The sequence below is a fragment of the Hesperophylax consimilis genome, chromosome 28 (genome assembly GCF_061612785.1).
Source record: "Hesperophylax consimilis isolate HC1 chromosome 28, BYU_Hcon_1.0, whole genome shotgun sequence".
NCBI lineage: Eukaryota > Metazoa > Arthropoda > Insecta > Trichoptera > Limnephilidae > Hesperophylax > Hesperophylax consimilis.
In genome coordinates, this window is record NC_142863.1 from 10364726 (window position 1) to 10386982 (window position 22257).

Sequence of the window (22257 nt, forward strand, 5' to 3'; positions counted from 1 at the left end):
CCTAGGACACCATGTAAGTGTGAAAAAAAAGTTGAGTTCTAAACTTATAAACCATTAAAATAACGGTTCAGACAATTTTGCATTTCAAAAAAACAATGTTTAAAAATGTGTAATTATTCAACTTTGTTTAAAATTATTTAATTTTGTATGTTGATTTTTGGATAAATACGTCAGAAAACTGCGCCATAGACTGATTGGCTTCTTGTTTGCAATCTATTTCAAAACTGTCGCACGCGCACTGCGCAATCTTGGAAATTTTCCAAAATTGGATTACTGTCAGTTCCTAGGTTAATTATCGGCATTTCTTTTGACACCCTAAATATTGCATATAAATAACAATAAGCGCCTCTCAAAATTAAAACGTGAAAATGTGAAGATTCGCAAAGAATGCAAGCGTAATAAGTAATATTGATGGTTTGGGCATGAAAGAAGAGAGGAGTTTAAGGATAATATATTAATGTGAATGATAGAAAAAGTCAGGGACGCTCGAGGAAAACATGGCAAATACTTGATTCGGGTCACGTCAACAGTCAAAATAACAGAATAACACGAATGCAAATGAAGCAACAAATGTGATTTGATGTTACTTGACTCATTGTGTATGCAAACCAAGAAGAAGGTAGGGCGTGTTGTTTCGCCCAAAGTTAACTAAATTTTCCTTCCTTTGCAGAAATTGATCAAACATTTTCAAAGAGTCAATATCCGAGAAAGTGCTGAAGTGTCAGTATTGGCTTAACTCATGGTTAGACGATTTGGGCTGTAGTGTCGCTGTCAGAGGCGGTTCGTAATTTTCCTGAGGCTTTTTACGCACACCAAGTCGGCACTATAGATACTGGAAACTAATTCACACTAGAAATGCCTTCCGCGTATATTTGGATAGAAATCAATATCGCAACTGACTTAACACTTTTTGGTTCTATCCCATTTATAACGTGTTCTCTCTCTTACACTTGCCTGAAAAATGAATACATCGCTATTCCACTCGAATTTCATAATGACGAAGCACGAAGTTCTGTATCTGAAATTTAAGGCCTGATTAGCCAGGCTTTTGGATCATAAAAAACAACCACATTGGATTTCTTTTATACTTCTTTTTAGTACACGACTCATTCAGCTTTCAGCTTATGTTTCGGCCAGAACCGAAACTTATTTAAAATATCAAAAAACAGTACAAACCCCGAAAAAAGACAACGGACAAGAAATACGCGCCCTTGAGGTGATTTTCTCACGAAACACTCACGCTTTACCAATAATCCAATCATTATTACTATCAGTTTAGTAAGTTTACTAGCAATGAATCATGACACATTTTATTCAAAGTGGGAGACGGCTCAGTTGAACGACGGCTCACTTGAACGGGAGCCGTGAGCTCAGCATATGAACAATGAGAACACAGCACCCCTGATACGCCTCCCCCGATACAGGTCCCAGTTCTCAGCGTAAGCTTACGAAAGATCGTACGACTCTTGGGACTGTTATGCCACCTCGTACCACGCGAAAAATAAGATACTAGGAAATTAGTAGGTGTAGGTACTTATCTCTAAGTGCAGATCCTACACTGTCAGAAGCTGTTTACGTCTCTGAATATATAATCATAATTAATACTTGGATAATTTTAATGGCGCTATATTTCTAAAATATCTCTTGATAAAAAAGTAACAGATCGATTAAGGCGAAGCTTAATGGCTAAATCACTATTTTGATTAATCTTTATAACGAATTGGTGTACATTATGAATACCAAAAAATATGCTTTAGATAAATTGAAGGTTTTCCTATCGTTTCGCTTGAGTAGAATACAAATAAAATAATAAATTACTCAATAAAAAATATAAATGTAAACTACTAAAAAAAAAATTTTCAATAGAAATGTATGAATGCGCAAAGGAAACAACTTTTGAAAAATTCAGTATATTAGCTAAGATTATCTGTGACAGTTTCACTTGATTAACTTTAATGCTTTCTTATAAAATTATTAACAAAATAAATAAATAAAAAACAGTTTTGTACTTGAAATCGAATGTTTCTAGACTCCGTTTGTCAAGCGATTTTAATGCCTATTACCTACAATATAAGGTATACCAAGAATATACACATTTTTGGCTTGTAGCTTCCTCTACGTTTTACCGGGAGTCTGTATACGGCTCAACAAAAAGAGATGGCACGTTCATGAACGACTCATCGACAAACCCAACAAATAATAGTTTAACTGTTATGTATTATACTCGGGTGACCTAGTGATCTAGACTTTTTGGTGTGATTCAATTGGGTCATTCGACATGTACCGATCGAAACGACCGGCCTAGGCCATAGGGGAATAAGGTTTTCCGATAGTTTCCTAATCTCCTGCCTATTTCATAATTGAGTCTTGGGCGGTTTGGGACATATTAAACAAAGGGCTAAGTTACAAGCGTTCAAAAATATCAAGATTACAGAAGATGATTTGAAAAGGAGATTTGTAAATATTAATGATAAAGGGAGCGCGCTAATATATATTTAAAAAAATATTTTAATAGGCGTAAACGATTGTTGTGAATATATTAAATACGACTTAATTAAAATAGAGCAAAAATTTTTTTTGACATCTGAGATAAGTGGCATTTAAAGAAACCCTGTGATTTTTCTTTATACTTATTTCTTTATTTAAAATATTGTTAATTTATTAAAAAACTGGTCAAATTATTCGTTTTCCTGTTAAAGACGGGACTGCAGGCATTTAACGCATGAATTGACAGGTGTCATTATAAACTATCAGTAAAGCACGAATATGTTATGGGGAGGACGGAACACGTGTGCTTAAAATTTATAATGTTTTCGCAATTCGTTCAATATATTTATTAAGACAAGGCCACCTGCGTGAACATGTATTCAGATATATTCTGAATGACTAATATTTTACTAGGAAATAGGCATGCAGTCATATTTTAACAGTATTTTGATACATCTTCTGTTCTCATTTTTCTCTGTCCACATTTTTATAGATTTCGGACCATACTTTGCGATTTTTTTCTAGAGAGAATTCCACATAACTGCTTTTCAAAGTCGACATCTGAATAGAGATTATCTTAAAAAAGAACATATATTTTTTTAAATAGCTTAAAAATAAGTTTTCAAGAGAATATGACGGTAAAAAATCGGATTGCGAAATTTAATATCGTAATATTGAATAGATTTTTCTGCTGTAAATACTAATATTTGTTTTTAGAGAACGGACGTAAAAGTTAAAATTCGGTTTAATACAGGATTTTCCAATAAGAGGTGTTATTTTGAATAGCCCTCTATTTCGGTAGATGTTACTTTTGAAGCTGTCATTTTTTGACATTTGACAAGTAAAAACTACGCCATTAATAAAAATGGAACGATACACGCTTCAACAACGCATTGAAATTATTAAAATTCACTTGAGTGAATCAAATGCAAATCATCTTGAGTGATGAGGCCCATTTCCACCTCGGTGGCTTCGTCAACAAGCGAAATAGTCGCATCTGGGGCTCGGAAAACCCAAGATTTATTGTTGAAAAGCATTTCTATTCTCAAAATGTGACTGTTTGGTGCGGTTTATGGTCCGGTGGAGTCATTGGACCTTACTTTTTTGAAAATGAGGCTGGAGCAACAGTTACGGTGAATGGATTGCGCTATCGAGAGATGATTAATAATTTTTTATGATTGGAATCGGATGGTATTGATAGGGACAACGTTTATTTTCAACAAGACGGCGCTACGTGTCACACAAGCAACGAAACCATTGATCTTTTACGATTGAATATCAAAATAACACCTCTTATTGGAAAACCCTGTATTACTGTACGAGACAATTGTAAAGTCTGTACAGATACTGTATACGATAGGAGACAGGACACAACTTGTCACGTAATAATCGGCGTAATTTTGGACACGTATGATAAAATTATTTTACAATCGGTCTATAGTATCGTTTTTATTGATTAAAATATGTAGATTCATTTCTTATGCCAGTAATTAAAAATGAGGAAAAGGGATTGGTTGCTAAAGGGCAAGCGAAAGATGAATTAATTACTAATGAAAAATTAACTAAACCGATTCGTGTTTTTAGCATGTGAAGTCACCATACAAGGTGTCCGTAAACCTGTAGTACAAGCGAGAAACTGGGGAATCTACATTACATACGTAGTCGATTTTGTGGTGTATATATATTTTTTTGTAAGAGCTTTCGTTTTCGAGTAAAAAAAATGGAATTGTTTGGGTCATATTTATAGGCCAGTGCAATTAGCGCCAAAAAGGGGGTCGCGATCGAAGTAATTCCGGTAGTCCCAATTTTTTTATATGTTATATAAACTGATCCCCTGATGTAAAATCTGAGTTTCCGACCTTGGCGCACCTGTGCTCGCGCCGCCATTTTGAAAAAACTGGCCGAAATCGGGCCAAAATCTAGTTTTTCCCAAATATCTCATTTCTAATGCAAATTTTGGCTAAAGTATCTTAACAAGTATAATAGAACATAAAATAACCTACAACTTTTATAAAAACAAATTTCTTCTATCTCTAAAAGGTACCGAGGTAGAAAGTCGTAAAGGTGCGTATATTTTTGAAAAAACAAGTTTTTTGCGCGACTAGGTTTGGTTTTTTATAAATACCTCGTTTCCAGTGGAATTTCATGAAAATTTTATTGTTACCAATTATGTAGAACATAAAATTTCAAAAAAAGCTGTGTAGTAAACAGTTTTTATGTTTATATAGTTTTTTTTACCGATATAAAGAATAAAAAAATCTAGGTAGGTACGCACAGAAAATCTATCACGGTTTATTATCACGTTATTAGATTTTTGTTTGCATTTTTAAATATATTCATCTATAAATTTACTAGAGGGCACTTCCGTATGGGGGGGCTACCCCACACCCTTCTACTCCTCCCCTCCGGTTCCCTTCACAGACAGTTCCATCCTTCGTTGGACTGCTGGATTCGTTTATCTGCATAACATTTGTGAGGGTATCGAGTCATTCTGTGGGATTGAATCAGAAACGTCAGAATGTAGAGATGAGGCCTACAAGAATTAAGAGTGATGATCGAGACGTTCAAACTCTCATTGATTGGTTTGCTTGCCATGAACCATTTCCTAAAACAAACGTGATTATGTCTATTAGCAGTGGCACAATCGGGGATAGCAAAGTCACTTGTCACATGGCTGAAGAGATGGGGAAATTAGCTATGTCTAAAGTTATCAACCAGAACTTTGGAAACCTACACTTAAAACGTAATGATGCGATAGTTTATCTTGCGGCGGTGACCAGCAGTGTCAAAAATCAGGGTTTGACTATGGCAATAGATCCATTAATGCTATTCAATATGAACTCTCTCCTGTACCATTGTCTCTTTTCTCAGAGGAAGGCATGCGCAAAGGAACGAAGTCTATATTTTATTCATCATTCAACCCTCTACCAAATAATACAGAACTGGGAAGCAGTAAAATACACGTAATTAATGGAGGATATTTACTGCACAAAGTGGTATGGGGTCGTGCTCAATCTTTTTCAGTAATTTTCCAGCAATATGTCAGGTATGTACAAAATCATTATGGATCCAATGCAGTAGTGTTATTCGATGGATACCCAGATTCTATGGAAAAGAAAAGCACCAAAGGGGTGGAAAGAGCACGGCGTGCCAGAGTTACAACTTCTGCTGAAGTTTTGTTTTTTGAAAGCATGCACCCACAAGTGCCACAGGAAAAGTTTCTGGGAAATGAGAAGAACAAGTCTCGTTTTATTTCCCTACTCAGAACCTCATTTGCACGATCCCACATAACGACAGTACAAGCTGAAGAGGATGCTGACGTTCTCATAGTGAACACAGAAAATTCATTGTCATCTCAACATGATGTAGTCATAATCGTTAGTCAGGATATTGATCTGCTGGTACTCCTCACAGCTCTCTCACCTCCCAACGTATATTACCAAAAAGTTCGAAAAGGTAAATCACCTAACGCGTTGTACTCGAAAAAATGTTTTAAACACATTGAAATAGTTGAAAAAATTTTATTCCTTCATGCCATAAGTGGTTGCGATACAACTGGAGCTCCGTTCGGTCAAGGCAAACACAAATTTTGTAATATTCTTCTTATCTGAAGAACCACTCAGTGAATGAACTTGTTCGTGTATTTCAAGAACCAAAACGATAGACAAACAATCACTTTGGCTGCCGAACAACTATTTGCACTTTTGTATGGCGGCAATGAGAAATCAAATTTGGAAAATTTAAGGTGCATCATTTTTGTCAAAGGAGTAAAAAAGAACAAATTCAATTTATCCAGGCCACCCACCAAAGATGCAGTCCAGCAAGACGCTTCAAGAACATACTTGCAAGTGCAGACTTGGCTTGGTCACGATAAAGATCCGACTGAATGGGAGTGGAAAAAGGATGCTGTTGGGTTACTTACTCCAGTAACAATGTTGAAGGAAGCTGCACCTCAGGCCTTGCTGAACTTCATATCATGTCAATGCAAAAAAGGTTGCGCTGGAAAGTGCACCTGCAGAAAGTCGGGTTTGAAATGTTCCCTACTCTGCATTCAATGGCAACTCCTGCGAGAATGCTGTAGAAGCCTTTGTTGATGACGATGACGAGGAATATGATGACCCAGTCGCCACAAATTTGGGTGATGAGACAGATGAAGAAGCTATTCAGGGCCAGAAGTAAGAAACTATAGTTAAGGGCTCGTACTTCTGTCTAAACTGATCTCCCGTTAATTTTATTTTTTGTTATGCTGACAACTTAACTAATAAAAAAAAGAATGCAAATAAATGTTAATTTTACGAAAATACCAATTTTTTATCTTTTTTATGTACCTTATCATCTTAATTATATTAATAATCTTGAATGTATGTTGTGATTACGTTAATAGGCATGTCAGACCAAACTGCGAGCACAAATGTAGTGGCTTGGCCAATTTTAGTGGTCTTCCCATTGGGAATATATGGCGACCGATATGCTGTAATAGTCTATCTACTATATTTATAGCTATGTCTGACACAGGCATGACGATTGTTGTCAGCGTATATGTTTTTAAAACAATAATTTTTAAAGAAAAATAAAATCAAGGAATGCCAAGTTTAAAACACCTAACCTCTGTTTCAATTTTTGGCCTGGTTTTGGTGGATTAGAGTTTGGATACGTAATAGAGATAAAAAATGTAAATTATATACCTATTTCCTTAACGAAATTTTATTTTCTACAAAACTATTATCAATAATTTTTTAACAAAATTGTACTGGAAACGAGGTATTTATAAAAAACCAAACCTAGTCGCGCAAAAAACTTGTTTTTTCAAAAATATACGCACCTTTACGACTTTCTACCTCGGTACCTTTTAGAGATAGAAGAAATTTGTTTTCATAAAAGTTGTAGGTTATTTTATGTTCTATTATACTTGTTAAAATACTTTAGCCAAAATTTGCATTAGAAATGAGATATTTGGGAAAAACTAGATTTTGGCCCGATTTCGGCCAGTTTTTTCAAAATGGCGGCGCGAGCACAGGTGCGCCAAGGTCGGAAACTCAGATTTTACATCAGGGGATCAGTTTATATAACATATAAAAAAATTGGGACTACCGGAATTACTTCGATCGCGAATCGCTAATTGCACTGGCCTATTAGCAAAAATCAAAAGTTTAATACCCTTTAAATTAATGAAAAAAGTTTAAAACAAAAACAAAAATCAATAGAAGTGTTTTTGGGCTCTCCAAGTAATGTAGATGCTGTATTACAAGTTTCCGGACACCGTGTATATGATAAAAATAATAGATAAGTGTGGGACAATAAAGCCAGGTGCTTTAATATATCAGTGTAGAGCGAGACAGATGTTATGGTTGTATAAAAGCCCATGTTTTAGGTTGATCTGCGTCTCACAACTCAGCTCGCATCTTGTTCTCGGTTAACAATAAATTCAGTAATCAGTCTGGCAGTATCATTGATATTATGAACAATCTCAGAACCTTATACTAATAGTCAGGGCCGGCCCTGAGCCAAACACCACTTCTCAAAACCAGTAGATTCCTGGACCCTAGGTAGTTAGGTTGTAAAAGATCGCCGTGATCAATCAAATTTGGATGATTTGTGTTTTCGTGCAGCGCCGTTATTATGAAAAAAAATCTCGAAAAAAAAGGGCGTTGTGTTAGGTTAGGTATTATCAGCGCCTTGGCAATTCGTCGCCCGGAGCGGATTGCTCCATAGGGCCGGCCCTGTTAATAGTGGTGTAGCAGACAACCGTAACAACAAGGTTATGTAAGGTTATTTTAGGTTAGGTTATGTAAGTTAAGATATGTTAGTTGTTTGTTCGTTTTTTATCTTCACTATTCTTCAGTTTTCAATGTTGTCACTATTCTTTTTTGTCGTGGAACATTTAATTTGTCAGTTCGAACACGGCTTATTCGATTTTAAGCAACGCATCGCTTCGAATCTGAGTAATGGTCTTCTAGCAGAAATATGCTGATAGTAATGATGTCCGGCGAACGTATTCCCCGAATACCAAAGTCTCCAATTAGTTTCGGTAGTCCATAAATACACAATCATTATTATTTCCCCGAGACCTTTCGGCATACATTAGACAGGTCTTTTGAATGTATTCTATAGAAATAGTGGCGACTTACCGGCGCTAACGACGCCGGGCGGCGGGGTACACGAGAGACACGGCACTGGCAATGTCGTGACAATAGGACAAAAGGTCGGGACGTGTCGAACTCTCCGCGTCACAAAAGTGACACATTTACCATACACGGTAACACTGTCCACACGGTAACACCGTTGTGTCCACCGAAGATATAAACCGACATAATGTATTGTGAGGTTAATTTAATGAGCTAAATCTTCCCTTACTTTTGCTGAAATTGACTTAAACATTGCAATCAATGAAATACGAACTCTGCAGAATTCTTGCCTGAACAGACTAACCAATAATTACAATAGCGTATTATCCAAGGTGGATATTTTCAATTGCGAACTTACCAAATACAAGAGGTCCATAAAAGAATATTTCTATGATAGTTTGTGAATAATGTTATGTCTCTATTGTTTATATTTCTATAATGATTTGATTTATATCTACAACCTCTGTCCATGGCTATAAATGTATTGTTAAATGTTTTGTTTTGTATTTTTTCGTTTTATATAATCTTTTATTTTGAATAAATTTTAAAATTCATATTCCTCTCTTACATATTTAATTTAATTATTCCTTATTAGGCTGTCTCAGTAGAGGAAAAGTCGCAAGGAGGAAATCCATAATTGGTTTTATTTTGGCTATATAATACTGAAAACAATTTTACAAACTGAAATAAGTGTAAACTGTCGATTTCCCGAAAAATTAATAAATAAATAATTCTTTCACAAGCAGATAAATAATTTAATCGGCCTGTCTCGAGTCAAAGGGTGTTATGTGAATTGGCAATATCAGTTTTCTTTAGAATTAGTACGGTTCTTTATGTCTACCGCCTTACGGTTTATTTATTTGTTTTAAATATGTCGTGATGCAATGCTTATATTATTAAAAAATATTTTTTAGAACAAATTAGTGATATATTATGGTAAATTAAGTTAAAATTTGCTTATGTTTTCTTCTAATTATTATTTAATTAATTATATCTTCTGGTAATTCTCCAAAATTTCTTTATTGCTTCGTACATCAACGACTTTTTAATTTGTTTTTTTTTTTCTGAAGGAGTGTCTTATCTCATTCAATTCCTCGTCTCAAGGGTGTGTTTTGGTGTAGGTTTTCAATTTTTAAAGAAATTCAATTGATGTATGGCCATTAATTATTTTGCAGTATTGAAGTAAATAATTTGTTTAAATGACAAGATATTTAACTCCTTCAACATTTCCTTGATTTTGGTATATCTATTTTTCTTCAGTAATAACTTCATATAATTCAGTATAATTCTTCATTATAATTCTCATAGATCCATTTTTTTTCAACGTGAATGTTCTGAGGTGCGTAAGGTCGTAATAGTGAAATTCTTGACTTATTATCACGGCGTAAGAATGGTTAAGCCTGCAGAACTGTACCAACGCTGAACCGGCGAGTAAAAATCTATAAATAAAAATCACCTGAAACAACCAACTTTATTTTATATGAGAAAGGCATTGTAAGTGCTAACTCTCTCACTAGATGGCGTCGAGACAAATTGTCTACATTTTTTGGTGAAAATACTAGAACTTGTCAAATATTAATTATTTTTTTTTTGGTAAACTAATGTTTTGAGACAAGATTTTTTATGCATAGCACAAAGGGTAACAATTATTTTTATAAGCAATAATTATTAGCCTGAAACACTCATCCACATTGAAAAAAATGTAACAAGCAGTAATTGTTGAATGAAACACTAGTATATATTGAATTATTTCGCGGATAAGAGATAAGTCGCCATAGCTCAGTGGTCAGAGCTGTCGACCTGAAATCGATCGAAAGGACACGGGTTCAAGTCCCGTTGGCGTCATGTATCTTTTATCAGGAGATTTTTCAATGTGGATGAGTGTTTCAGGCTAATAATTATTGCTTATAAAAATAATTGATATTTAAAATTTAATCCTTAAAACGAAAAAAGGAGACTACATCGAATATATCTTCATTGCGAGGTTTTGAAATTGCTTGCGTCACCTGAGACCTCATTAAATTTAAAATATCAATTTAATACGGGCAAAGTTAAGAAGGATCATATAAAAAACGACATTAATTTAAAGTTTTTAAAGAGTGGAGATTAAAAAAAAGGTAACGAATAAAATGTTCTTTAAAATAATTACTTAAGAGAAACGCACACCTGTACCTATCATGCAAAACTTTGTTCCGGATTTAAGAGTAAAATAGTCAACTGAACTAGATTATCTTTTTTTCAACATTATAATAAGATAAAAGAATAGCAGTTTAGACTGCAACGGAAACGGCTGAATTAGCCAGGACACATGGAACCTAGAGGTGCCTTATTTAAGAGGAAGCTACAAGACATAAATATGTGTATTCTTGGTATACCTTATATTGTAATTAATAGGCATTAAAATCGCTTGACAAACGGAGTCTAGAAACGTACGATTTCAAGCACAAAATTGGTTTTTACTTATTTTGTAAATAATTTTAAGAAAGCAAAACAGTTAATCAAGTGAAACTGTCACAGATAATCTTAGCTATAAAACTGTATTTTTTAAAAGTTGTTTCCTTTATGCTTTCATACATTTCTATTGAAAAAATATTTTTTGTAGTACTTTGCATTTATATTTTTTTTGAGTTACTTATTTTTTTATTTGTATTCTACTCAAGCGAAACGATAGGAAAACCTTCAATTTAACTAAAGCATATTTTTTGGTTTTCATAATGAACACCAATTCGTTATAAAGATTAATCAAAATAGTGATTTGGCATTAAGCTTCGCCTTAAGCGATGTCTTCCAGACCGGAACACTATAATACTGTTCCTATACTGTGGTACTCTCAAAATCCCACTCTCTGTCGAAAATAAAAATTAAATTAAATGTAGGTGCGTGTGCCGCGTGGGTATTTTTAATTCAATTCATTTAATAATTTAGAACATCCAGTGAGGTAATTTTAATTTTTGTCGAGAGATTTTTGCTCTTTTTCAAATGAGTCGTGTTTTATTAAATATTTTCACCATTTTCGCTTAATTACTTTCGTTTTTTTAATATTAGCGAGCTCCCTCTAACATTTGTATTTATGTATCTCCCTTTCAAATAATATTTGAACGCCTACAACGGTGCCTTAATTAAAAAAAATATTAGCCAGCTCCGTCTAACATTTGTATTTGCATATCTCCCTTTAAAACCATATTCTTCTTCTTTTTGAAAGCTTATTACGGAACCTTAACAGATGTCTCTACTAGTTCAGTGTGAACCGATACTTAGAAACAACTATGTTATTGGAAAGTGAAATCAGATGATAAAACAAAATAAAAGCGTGTAACATCTTAAGGTTGATTTATTAACGATTTTTGTAATTCTCAATCACTATGAACGAGTACAGAATCATTGTTCATTCAGCCATAATTTTGTTCTTTTAATAAATATCATTTAGTGACGTTGTAATGTAATTGGTGTAGGGATTTGATAGGGAATTAATTAAATACTATGCAAGAGTTTATTGTTTTGTACTATGGTGATTAGGACAAAACCTGCACCTATTCAAAGTCGAAATTTCCTTAACCCTTCAGGCTTCGTAAGGACATTACTAGCCACAAACATCATATTCCATTAGAGCCTCTGAAGGACAGATCTGACCGGGGCGTCAATACATTATAAAAGTATTTTTATATTTTTTTCTATAATGCGTAGATATGTGATATGTTCGTCATTGGAAAGATAAATAATTATTCTTCACAGTTTGCATCAAATATTTATACTTTATTACATGGATAAAAGTTTAAAAAATTGTGATAGTGCATGATTACATTTCGGCATTTTTTCTTGACAGTATACAAAAAAAATAATATTTTTTTTATTGTATAAACGGTATGAAAAGTGAAGCGACAGTTTTTTTTTTTACTTATTACCTACACAAAAGGAATATGTTCTACAAATATCGAATTCTTTCAGAAATTATGGACGTTACGAGTCAAAATGTCCTCGTATTTTTTTTTGATAACATTTTCATGTTTGATATTAAAAAATTATTTTTTAGAAAGATCAATGTTTTTTAAATGTAAATATTTCAAAGATAATTTTACCTAGTTTCTAAAATAGTATTTCTTTTAACGACAACTTCAAAAATAAGTAATATATATTACATTTTAGTTACCTAAGGAGAATTCCAAAATTCCAAGATAATTCACCATGTCGCTGGGACTTGTTGTTAAAAATATTTAAAAACCTGAAGGGTTAACACGGGTTTTTTCAAAGAATTTGAACAATTCGTCAAATTTTAGAGTTGACTTTCAAGTTCTGTAAAGGTTCTATTCAAGTTCTGTTGTGATTTCAGTTTTTTGAACCAACTGGCCATTAATGATACAATAATAGAACTTCCATAGATCCTTCACAGAACTTGCCAATCAACTTTGAAATTTATAAATTTTTCAAATTCCGTGAAACAACCCATTATCTCTTGTTCAAATTCGGATGGATGTTTCATATTTGATAAAATATTTGGAAAAACGAGAACTTTATTAACTTGATTCGACGTTCTCCCCACAGAGGGCAGTATCACTGCTTCACAACTGTCTGTAGAAGAAAGGATTACATTAAATTTACTCCAATTCTTCAGCTTTACTTCAACCTTCTTTTTTACAACAGTAGGCATGTCTTATGAATGAACATTACGTAATAAAGGATTTGTGGGATTGAATAGAATCGTGAGTGGTTGTTGAATACCATTTCTCTAGTTTTCCGCTGAGGCTTTACGGGTTAAGTAATCTTATTCCTAGGATGTGAAAAGGAGCAAAAGGCCCTGGGGAGAGATTTTGCAGACCGAACAACCCCCTTACTCCCAATGCCTCCCTCATTTTCTATACATTTAAAACACTTTGTTTAAAATTGCGGGTTGTTTACAGGGATATAATATTATGGTTTAAATGTAGCAATTTTTACCTTCCCGTAGCGAAGATGACACTTGAAGTTTCCTTGTTTTCTATTTTTTTTATCGCCGTAAGCTCATGCAATACTGGCGTTGACGTTCCATGATAAAACAGAACATTAAAGAAAAGTGAAAAAATATATACTTATAGTTTTCTTTTTATTTATTGTTCTTTATAGTATTATCCCGTTAAACTACAATTAAACAACGGGATGTTCATATTTAATTACAATGCAAGTATATATACATAATATTATTACTAATTGTATATATAATATAAAATATTCAAATTATTATTATTGGCACAATTTAATCTAAAATAACACTAAATCTACGTGCTAATAAATAACTATTGATTGATAGTGATGATTAGTATAAAGTATTTGTACTTATGAGACATTTTCTTCAGCATATATCTGAATCTATTTGGGAATTAACAATTTTTTACGCAGATAAAACAATTAACAAACCTAACCTGACCTAATACCCTATAAAGAATGGCGGTCTTCCGAATTCTTCAGGTACCAGGTATTTATAGAATGCCAGTTTTCCGGGTTTTCCAAATTATTCAGGTACTAGGTTTTTATAGAATGCCGGTTTTCCGAGTTTTCAAGATTATTCAGGTACTACGTATTGATAGAATGCCAGTTTTCCGGGTTTTCCATATTATTCAGGTACCAGGTTTTTATAGAATGCCGGTTTTTCGTTATTTTCTAGATTACTCAGGTACCAGGTATTTAATAGAATGCCGGTTTTACGGGTTTTCCAGATTATTCAGGTACCAGGTTTTTAGAGGTTTGTATGTGCAAAAGTTTCCAGGTTTTTTATGTTCCGGGTTTTTCACGTTTTGAAAGTAACCTGTTTGCAATGTTTTCAACAACGGATTGATAAATACCCTTTGCTCCGATCTAAGTCTGAATAAAATGCACTTTTTCCAGGTTTCCTATGTTCCGAGTCTTACATGTTATATAACTGATCTATTTCCCTGGTTTTCCAATTTTCAAGTACAAGGAAACAGATCTCATTTTGTGTTTCCAGGTATACCTTTTCTCTCACCATCTGCTCAACGAAAGCATCCAATGTGGCCCACAATATCAAATAATGTAAAAAAATAAATATCAATGGAAATCAACTACGGGTTGCTTAATACCTTTGCTACGTTCTAAAGCTGATTAAATTGCATTTCAATTCTCTAGAGCGTACTTGGAATCTCAAACTTGGGAATTAGCCTCCCCTTTTCACCACCCATTTTCAAAGCATTGCAAGTCAGTTAATATTCTAAGTAAAACCCCGCAATTACAAACAAGCAGATTGCGAATTGAGGTTCGTTCTGCGCAAGTAGGTTAGTCAACACAGTTCAAAGGAAAACGTTAAAAGACATTTGTATTATCTTCTTTCAAACTATGTTTGCATAAGTCTTATTTAAACATCTAGTTAGTTGGATCTGCTAGTTTGTTGAGTGGTCTAAAGCGTTGGGTTCTTACCTAGGTGTCGCTTTTTGGATTCAATTCTCTGCTGGGTAAGTCCTCCATCATTGCAAAAGCAATGTTTCAAAAAATGAATATTTGTAACTCTCCGTAGTAAGAAGAAGAAGATGATATGTAACGGAGATATGTAAATACGATTGTTAGAGGGAGCGCGCTAATATTAAAAAAAAAAAAACATAATAACTAAGCGAAAACTGTGAAAATATTAAAGAAACACAACTGGCGTAAAACATTAATAAAAAATTCGACAAATCCCAAGTTGCCGAAACTTTAGTGTTCAAGAGAAATATATTATAAATCGGTAGATTACACAGGTTCTTAGGCCCCTGCATTCAGAATTTGTATCGAAATATAACATATCCCCCTAAAAAGCCCTTAAAATATATATTTCTTTTGAAGAGAACTTTTCTATTCAGATGCCGAGTTAAAAATGAATTACATATATGAAATTCCCTCGGTATAAAAAAATCAAAAAGTATGCTCCGAAAATTACAAAATACACATCTGGTTCTGTTATTTATCATGCTATAGGTATAAAATATATATATTTTTTTTTTTTTTTTACAGTATTACCGCACAAGAGTCCCAACTGCTCCCGTCTGGAGCCAGTGAGACTATGGCATCCCCAATTGGGGTATGTTGTGAGGCTGAGGGTATTGGGGAGGGGAGGGAGATGGGGAAGAGGAAGGTGGGGAAGTACCTGGCTATTCAGATCTGGTCACCAAACACGGCTAAAGCCATTTCAAGCAACGTTTCAATTCTGAATGGTGGTCTTACACCAGGGCGATACTGAGAGTATCTTCCACTCTGGAACGTGCCGCAAATATACTATATATTATTTTAAATTATCTGTTATCTAACATGTTACAGGTATAAAATACACATCCAGTACTGTTATCTAACATGTTATAGGCATAAAATACACATCTAGTACTGTTATATAACATGTTATGGGTATAAAATACACATCCAGTCCTGTTATCTAACATGTTATAGTTAAAAAATAACATTTATTTTTAAATATAAGTATGTTAGTTGTAAGTAAGTGTTAGTAACATTAAGTCATTAAATATATTTATGTCATTAAGTCACTAGTTTTAAGCCAGAAGTTATAAGCCGAAGTCGTATGTCACTAGATACTAGTCTTAAATGTAAGTCACTAGTTTGAAGTCAGTAGTAGTTATAAGCCTTAGTCGTAAGTCACTAGATTCAAGTCTTAGATGTAAGTCACTAGTTTGAAGTCAGTAGTAGTTATAAGCCTTAGTCGTAAGTCACTAGATTCAAGTCTTAGATGTAAGTCACTAGTTTGAAGTCAGTAGTAGTTATAAGCCTTAGTCGTAAGTCACTAGATTCAAGTCTTAGATGTAAGTCACTAGTTTTAAGTCAGTAGTAGTTATAAGCCTTAGTCGTAAGTCACTAGATTCAAGTCTTAGATGTAAGTCACTAGTTTGAAGTCAGTAGTAGTTATAAGCCTTAGTCGTAAGTCACTAGATTCAAGTCTTAGATGTAAGTCACTAGTTTGAAGTCAGTAGTAGTTATAAGCCTTAGTCGTAAGTCACTAGATTCAAGTCTTAGATGTAAGTCACTAGTTTTAAGTCAGTAGTAGTTATAAGTCTTAGTCGTAAGTCACTAGATTCAAGTCTTAGATGTAAGTCACTAGTTTGAAGTCAGTAGTAGTTATAAGCCTTAGTCGTAAGTCACTAGATTCAAGTCTTAGATGTAAGTCACTAGTTTGAAGTCAGTAGTAGTTATAAGCCTTAGTCGTAAGTCACTAGATTCAAGTCTTAGATGTAAGTCACTAGTTTTAAGTCAGTAGTAGTTATAAGTCTTAGTCGTAAGTCACTAGATTCAAGTCTTAGATGTAAGTCACTAGTTATAATTATGAAACTTTATTGTAAGCCAGTAATATTTTTTATGATATATATGTTTGTACACTGCCCTGAAGTGATTTTTTTATGAAAACAGCTCTACATAAATCATCTAAATATTATTATTTTTTATCACAAACATGTCAAAACCACCCAATCCATTTGGTTTGTTATGTACGTATTCAATATTCGATTGTTCCCCATTTGAAATCATTCACGGGTTCTGATTGGCTAGAATTCTGGGGGCTCGTTCAGCGCGTGCGCAGTTGAAGGACGCCGAACAACAATAACTCGTGCTTATTGCGACGTTTAAAAGACGCCGGTGCGTGCCGCGATGACGTCATCGAGTCGTCACGTGGTTCACCCCCTCCCCCTAACACCCTCATTCCGACCCACGCACCCGCTGCTCCCACTCTAGCCAGCCGCTTTGGCAGAGACGCGATGAGGCAATTTTTTACGTTTGTTTTCTTGGGTTCGTTACGAAACAGAACAAGGAAAAAAGTGATCCTAATATAACGTAACTCAACCAAACCTAACCTAACATAATATTATTTTTATCAAGTTGCCCTTTTCTCGACATTGAAGGTTATGTTTAGAATTGTTATAGAGTTAATGTATCTTTTATTAAGAGCTTTTTATAAGTTGGATACCAATAAGCAATTATTTGTGTAGGTATAATCAAACATCCTATAATATTAATAATACTACAACTTCTGACATATCCCATACATTTTGGTGGTAACATGCTACACTAGCGCCTCCTAGCGGCATGAGTTGTGCGCATTGGTTTTCTTTCATACATTCTAATGGATATGTGAAATACATTGTTTATTTTACATTAATAAATTAAATCATTACTACTATTTTTGCTCATACATAAAAAATATTAACTCTGTCTTTGATGGTTCAGAAAGGTAATTTAATTTTTTATAAATAAATTATTTTTATGTAAGCTTTGATCACGGTACGGTATGAATTATTTATTTTAATTAATTATTTATTTTAATTAATTATTTATTTTTAATTCTATTCAATTCCCACAATTATAACTAAAAACGAACCTATTTTTGGGACATTTTTATATATTTCTTTTATCAATATTGTTCATAATACAAATTAGGAAGAGTAAAACACCGCCACTAAGTACAAAATAAATTCAATTTGCCGCCATTGAAAGGATTTTCAACGACAATATGATACACTAGCGCCTCTATCGACCAGAGTTGTTGATATTGCCAATATTTTACTGGAGCTGGACGTATTATTAACGGGTGAGCGGATAAATCATCAAAATGATAATTCATCACATCTTTAAAAAATTATATAAAGTCATGGAAAGTGATGAAACAAAAACTTTATTAACTGGGTTAAGTAGGTTAGGTTAGGTTAGGTTAGGTTTAAAAAAAAATGGTGCGCTTAGTTCTTCTAAACTACGCGACGGATTTTCATAGGGTTTTTACTATAATTTAGAAAATTTCTTCCTGAAGGTATATGATACGGCGACCGGATAAATCATCACAATGATAATTCATCACATCTTTAAAAAATTATATAAAGTCATGGGAAAGTGATGAAACAAAAACTTAATTTACTGGGTTAAGTAGGTTATGTTAGGTTAGGTTAGGTTAAAAAAAAATCATCGTTTCTAATGACTTTATACCACTTTTTAAAGATGTGTTGAATTGTCACTGTGTTGAGTTATCATGGAAGTTTGGCATTTCTACTGTCTGTTAATTTGTTTATACGTTCCGTTTACGGTTTAAAAACTATATCCACTATCTATATATATTATTATATTATCCAAGTAAGCCTAACATTGACTGAACTTATCAATATTATGGTACCTATTATACAGGTAGGTATTCAAATAGGTCCTTACTTACTGATTTGAGCGGAAAATTTGGTTTTGATTAATTAAAAAATAAGAGAAAATAAGAAATATACTTTTTTGGAGGCGAGGTCTACTTTTTGGAGGCAAGGTCTACTTTTTTGGAGGCGAGGTCTAATTTTTTGGAGGCGAAGTATTAAGTCATGTACTCCAAATTCCGATTAGGAAAAAGATCGTAGTCCATAATTATTAGTTTTTTTTTATTATTGCATAGTTTAAAACGGGATTTTAGGCCTTAACGAATGAATTAACAGGTTTCCTGATAAAATGTTAGTAAATTGCGAATATATTATCACGATCTCGAAACACGAGTTCATGAAAATAGGAAAATTTTCGCATTTCGTCATGTTATATTTTCAAAGCACGAGTATAAACACGTCTTTCTAAGTTTTCGTAATTTACTAAAATTTTATCAGGAAACGGCCTGTTAACCCATTTTTAACCGAACTACCAAAAATTTCTTAGTAAAGAGATTCTTAATAAATTTGGAATACTCCCTTTTCTCCCTGTCTAGTTTAAAAATAAACAGTTTTTGTTCGTTCCATGAAGTTTATAAAACGCACGTTTGTAAGCATTTACTGATAATAGCGCTGTGCAATAAGTGAAAAAGATTATAAAGATGTAAAAAAATAAATATATATTCATATATATTAGCTCCAACATTTTCATAAATTGCTTTGCAAGAATGCCACTAAATAAATCACCACACGAAGTAGATGCTTTCTGCATTCGAAAAAAATTGTAAAAATGCCAATTTTTGTGACGCAGACTTCACTCTATGACTTCCCCATTAAAAAAGTATTACTCCATTATTTAATATCCGTAATAACAAGCAAAATAATTCACACAGCAAAAAGAGTCAAATCAAATAGAACATAGCGTTTATATTTAATTTGAGACGTTCAGTAATTTCTGTAGAAGTGCCCGGAAAATTGCCTGGAAAATTCTCTTCTCCGGTTAGCGTAATCTAAGAAAACCACATGTTTCAAAATCGCCCACAACGATAATTAAAACGAAGAAAATTCAGAACTTTGGGGAAATTAATACATTTTTGAGAAAGAGAACGTTTTGCCAGACGGGAAATGCTCGTGGAACGTAATATTATTGTGATAATGCCAGATTTTAAAAATGATCGCTCAATTTAATATAATTAATTATTGGGTCATCCCGATTTTTTGATGACCCAGACAACAAGAAAGTTTCACATTCTGTTTGTTTATTATATTTTGTTGAAGTCTTGCGTAGATTCTCGCGGTAAACTCTAAGGACGGGTTGTTTCGGAGAATTTGAACAATTCATCAAATTTCAACGTTAATTTTCGGGTTCTGTGAAAGCCTTATTCAATTTCTGTTATTATATCATTGTAGGCTAGTTGCTTGACAAAACTGAAATAAAAACAGAACTTGGAAAAATCTTTCACAGAACTTGAAAATGAACGTTGAAATTTGATGAATTGTTCAAATTCTCCGAAACAACCCGTCCTTAGTGTTCTCTATTTTTTTTAAATGATTGATTAGATACATATTATTTAATGTGAAACCGCTTAAGAGTCCCAACCGTCTCGAGTCAGTGAAGCTATGGCATCTTCATCATCATAGTATGTTGGGTATTTGAGAGGAGAATGAGAAGGGGAGGAAGGTGGGGGAGAAAATTGCTATTGAGATCCTGGAACGTGCCGATACTAAATATTATTTTTAATTTAAAAAAATCGTGAAATAACATAAATTCATCACATAAAATTTAACTGCGCGCTCTGGGATTTGAACTCGCGATTCAGATTGCTAATCGAGAACCTTACCCCTCGACCACAGAGGCCGTACATAATGTTATTATCAGGTAACAATAATAAGTCTTCACAATTTGGCAAAAGCACAGCTTGATATAAAATATAACTAAGATATTTACAAAACTTAATAATAACATTACTAAACTTGATTTACTCTAATTTTTTAAACAAAAAACATTTTTAACTATCGAAATAGTCAATTTTGTCGAAAACTCTAATGTAAGTTGGCGACATCGTTTTTCGTTCAGATAATTGTAGTTCACAAAATCTGTCACTGGTATACAACGTATAATCGCTGACAGCCCTGAATTGTTAATGCCAAGTTGTGATGCCTACTCAGCTATTCCAAGTACAATTGATTGTGTGGGTAACAATAACTCATTACTGACTAAAAACACTGGTATATATTTCTTTTTTAATTATGCATTATCTTACTGCACTAATATTATTAACTGCATCACTTGCAATAGTGTTTTTGTGTACACATCAATTGTTCTTTAATGTATTGCTATTATTATCCTGTTTACTAAATAAATAAATAATATGTATATTTCATTAAACTTTTTTCGAGATACAGATTTTTCAAATCGATCGGCCTAATTCGTCCATTTTCTCCTACCCTTATAATACGTTTTCATCCCCCTCCCCACTCTCCATACTAAAACTTCGCTTAGGACCACGTGACAGACTGACGTCAAACACCAAACTTGCTATTGCGACGTTAAAGTAAATAGAGTAAGATGGAAAATTGATGCTCATTAAATATAAAACTTCCAAATAACTGTTTTCTAGAACGCAATCAGGCATTTATTACCTTATTAGCGGTGAAATTCAAGTAACTCTATTGCGCAATAAGATTTAAGATATAAATCATCAAAAATTATAAATTTCTATTTAATTTTCGTACCGATTAATGTGTTCTAATTTCTTATTAACTGCGCATAGTATCGATGTCCTGTGATAATGGATGCACACATTTCGATTAAACGCAGCGGTTTTGGAATAGCTAAAAAACGCCAAACCGCGTACAAACACGCACTGCGGCTGGCGTTTTTACTTAAGAGGAAGCTACAAGCCAAAAATGTGTTCATTCTTGGTATGCCTTATATCGCAACAAATAAAATAATAATAATCAACTAACTATAACTGTCCTAAAACAGGAATCCTTCCTAGTTGGAAAGTCAAAAGCATAAAATGTAATCAATATTATAAAAAAAAATCTATATTTGTAATCGTAAATATACCGTTTGTGAAATGACATTTGAGAGCATCAGCAGAATGTTGACTGCTCATTCCGAATTTCTATCGACTTATAACATACTTCTCTTGAAAACTTTAAGCTTCTAAGTTCCTAGAAAAATATATATTATTTTTGAAGATACATTTGTAGAGCCGAAACGGTAATTATATGAAATTCCCTCGATAGAAAAAAAAGTAAAGTATGCTCCGAAAATTATTAAGTACATAAATATGTTTTCTGTTATTTAACATGTTATAGGTATGAAAAATTCACAGTGTATCTTTAAATGCAACTTATGCATTTGTTGAGATATTTTAAACGAGTCGTGTTTTTTTAAATATTTTCATAATTTTCGCTTTATTATAATCGTTTTTCAATATTAGCGCACTCCCTCTAACATTCTTATTTTCATATCTCTATTTCAAACCATCTTCTTTTTCTTTTTGAAAACTTTCTAC

The 22257-nt window shown here is 33.3% G+C and overlaps 1 protein-coding gene and 1 non-coding gene across 3 annotated transcripts in view; one reads left to right on the top strand and one right to left on the bottom strand.

The window, feature by feature from the left end:
- The window catches only part of LOC149410161 (sodium- and chloride-dependent transporter XTRP3), a 150358-nt gene that overhangs the window by 57482 nt on the left and 70619 nt on the right, over positions 1-22257 (bottom strand). The gene's annotated exons all lie outside the window — the stretch shown is intronic.
- TRNAS-UGA (transfer RNA serine (anticodon UGA)) lies at positions 10381-10457 on the top strand. The gene has a single exon. It is a non-coding gene; the product is annotated as a tRNA-Ser (tRNA).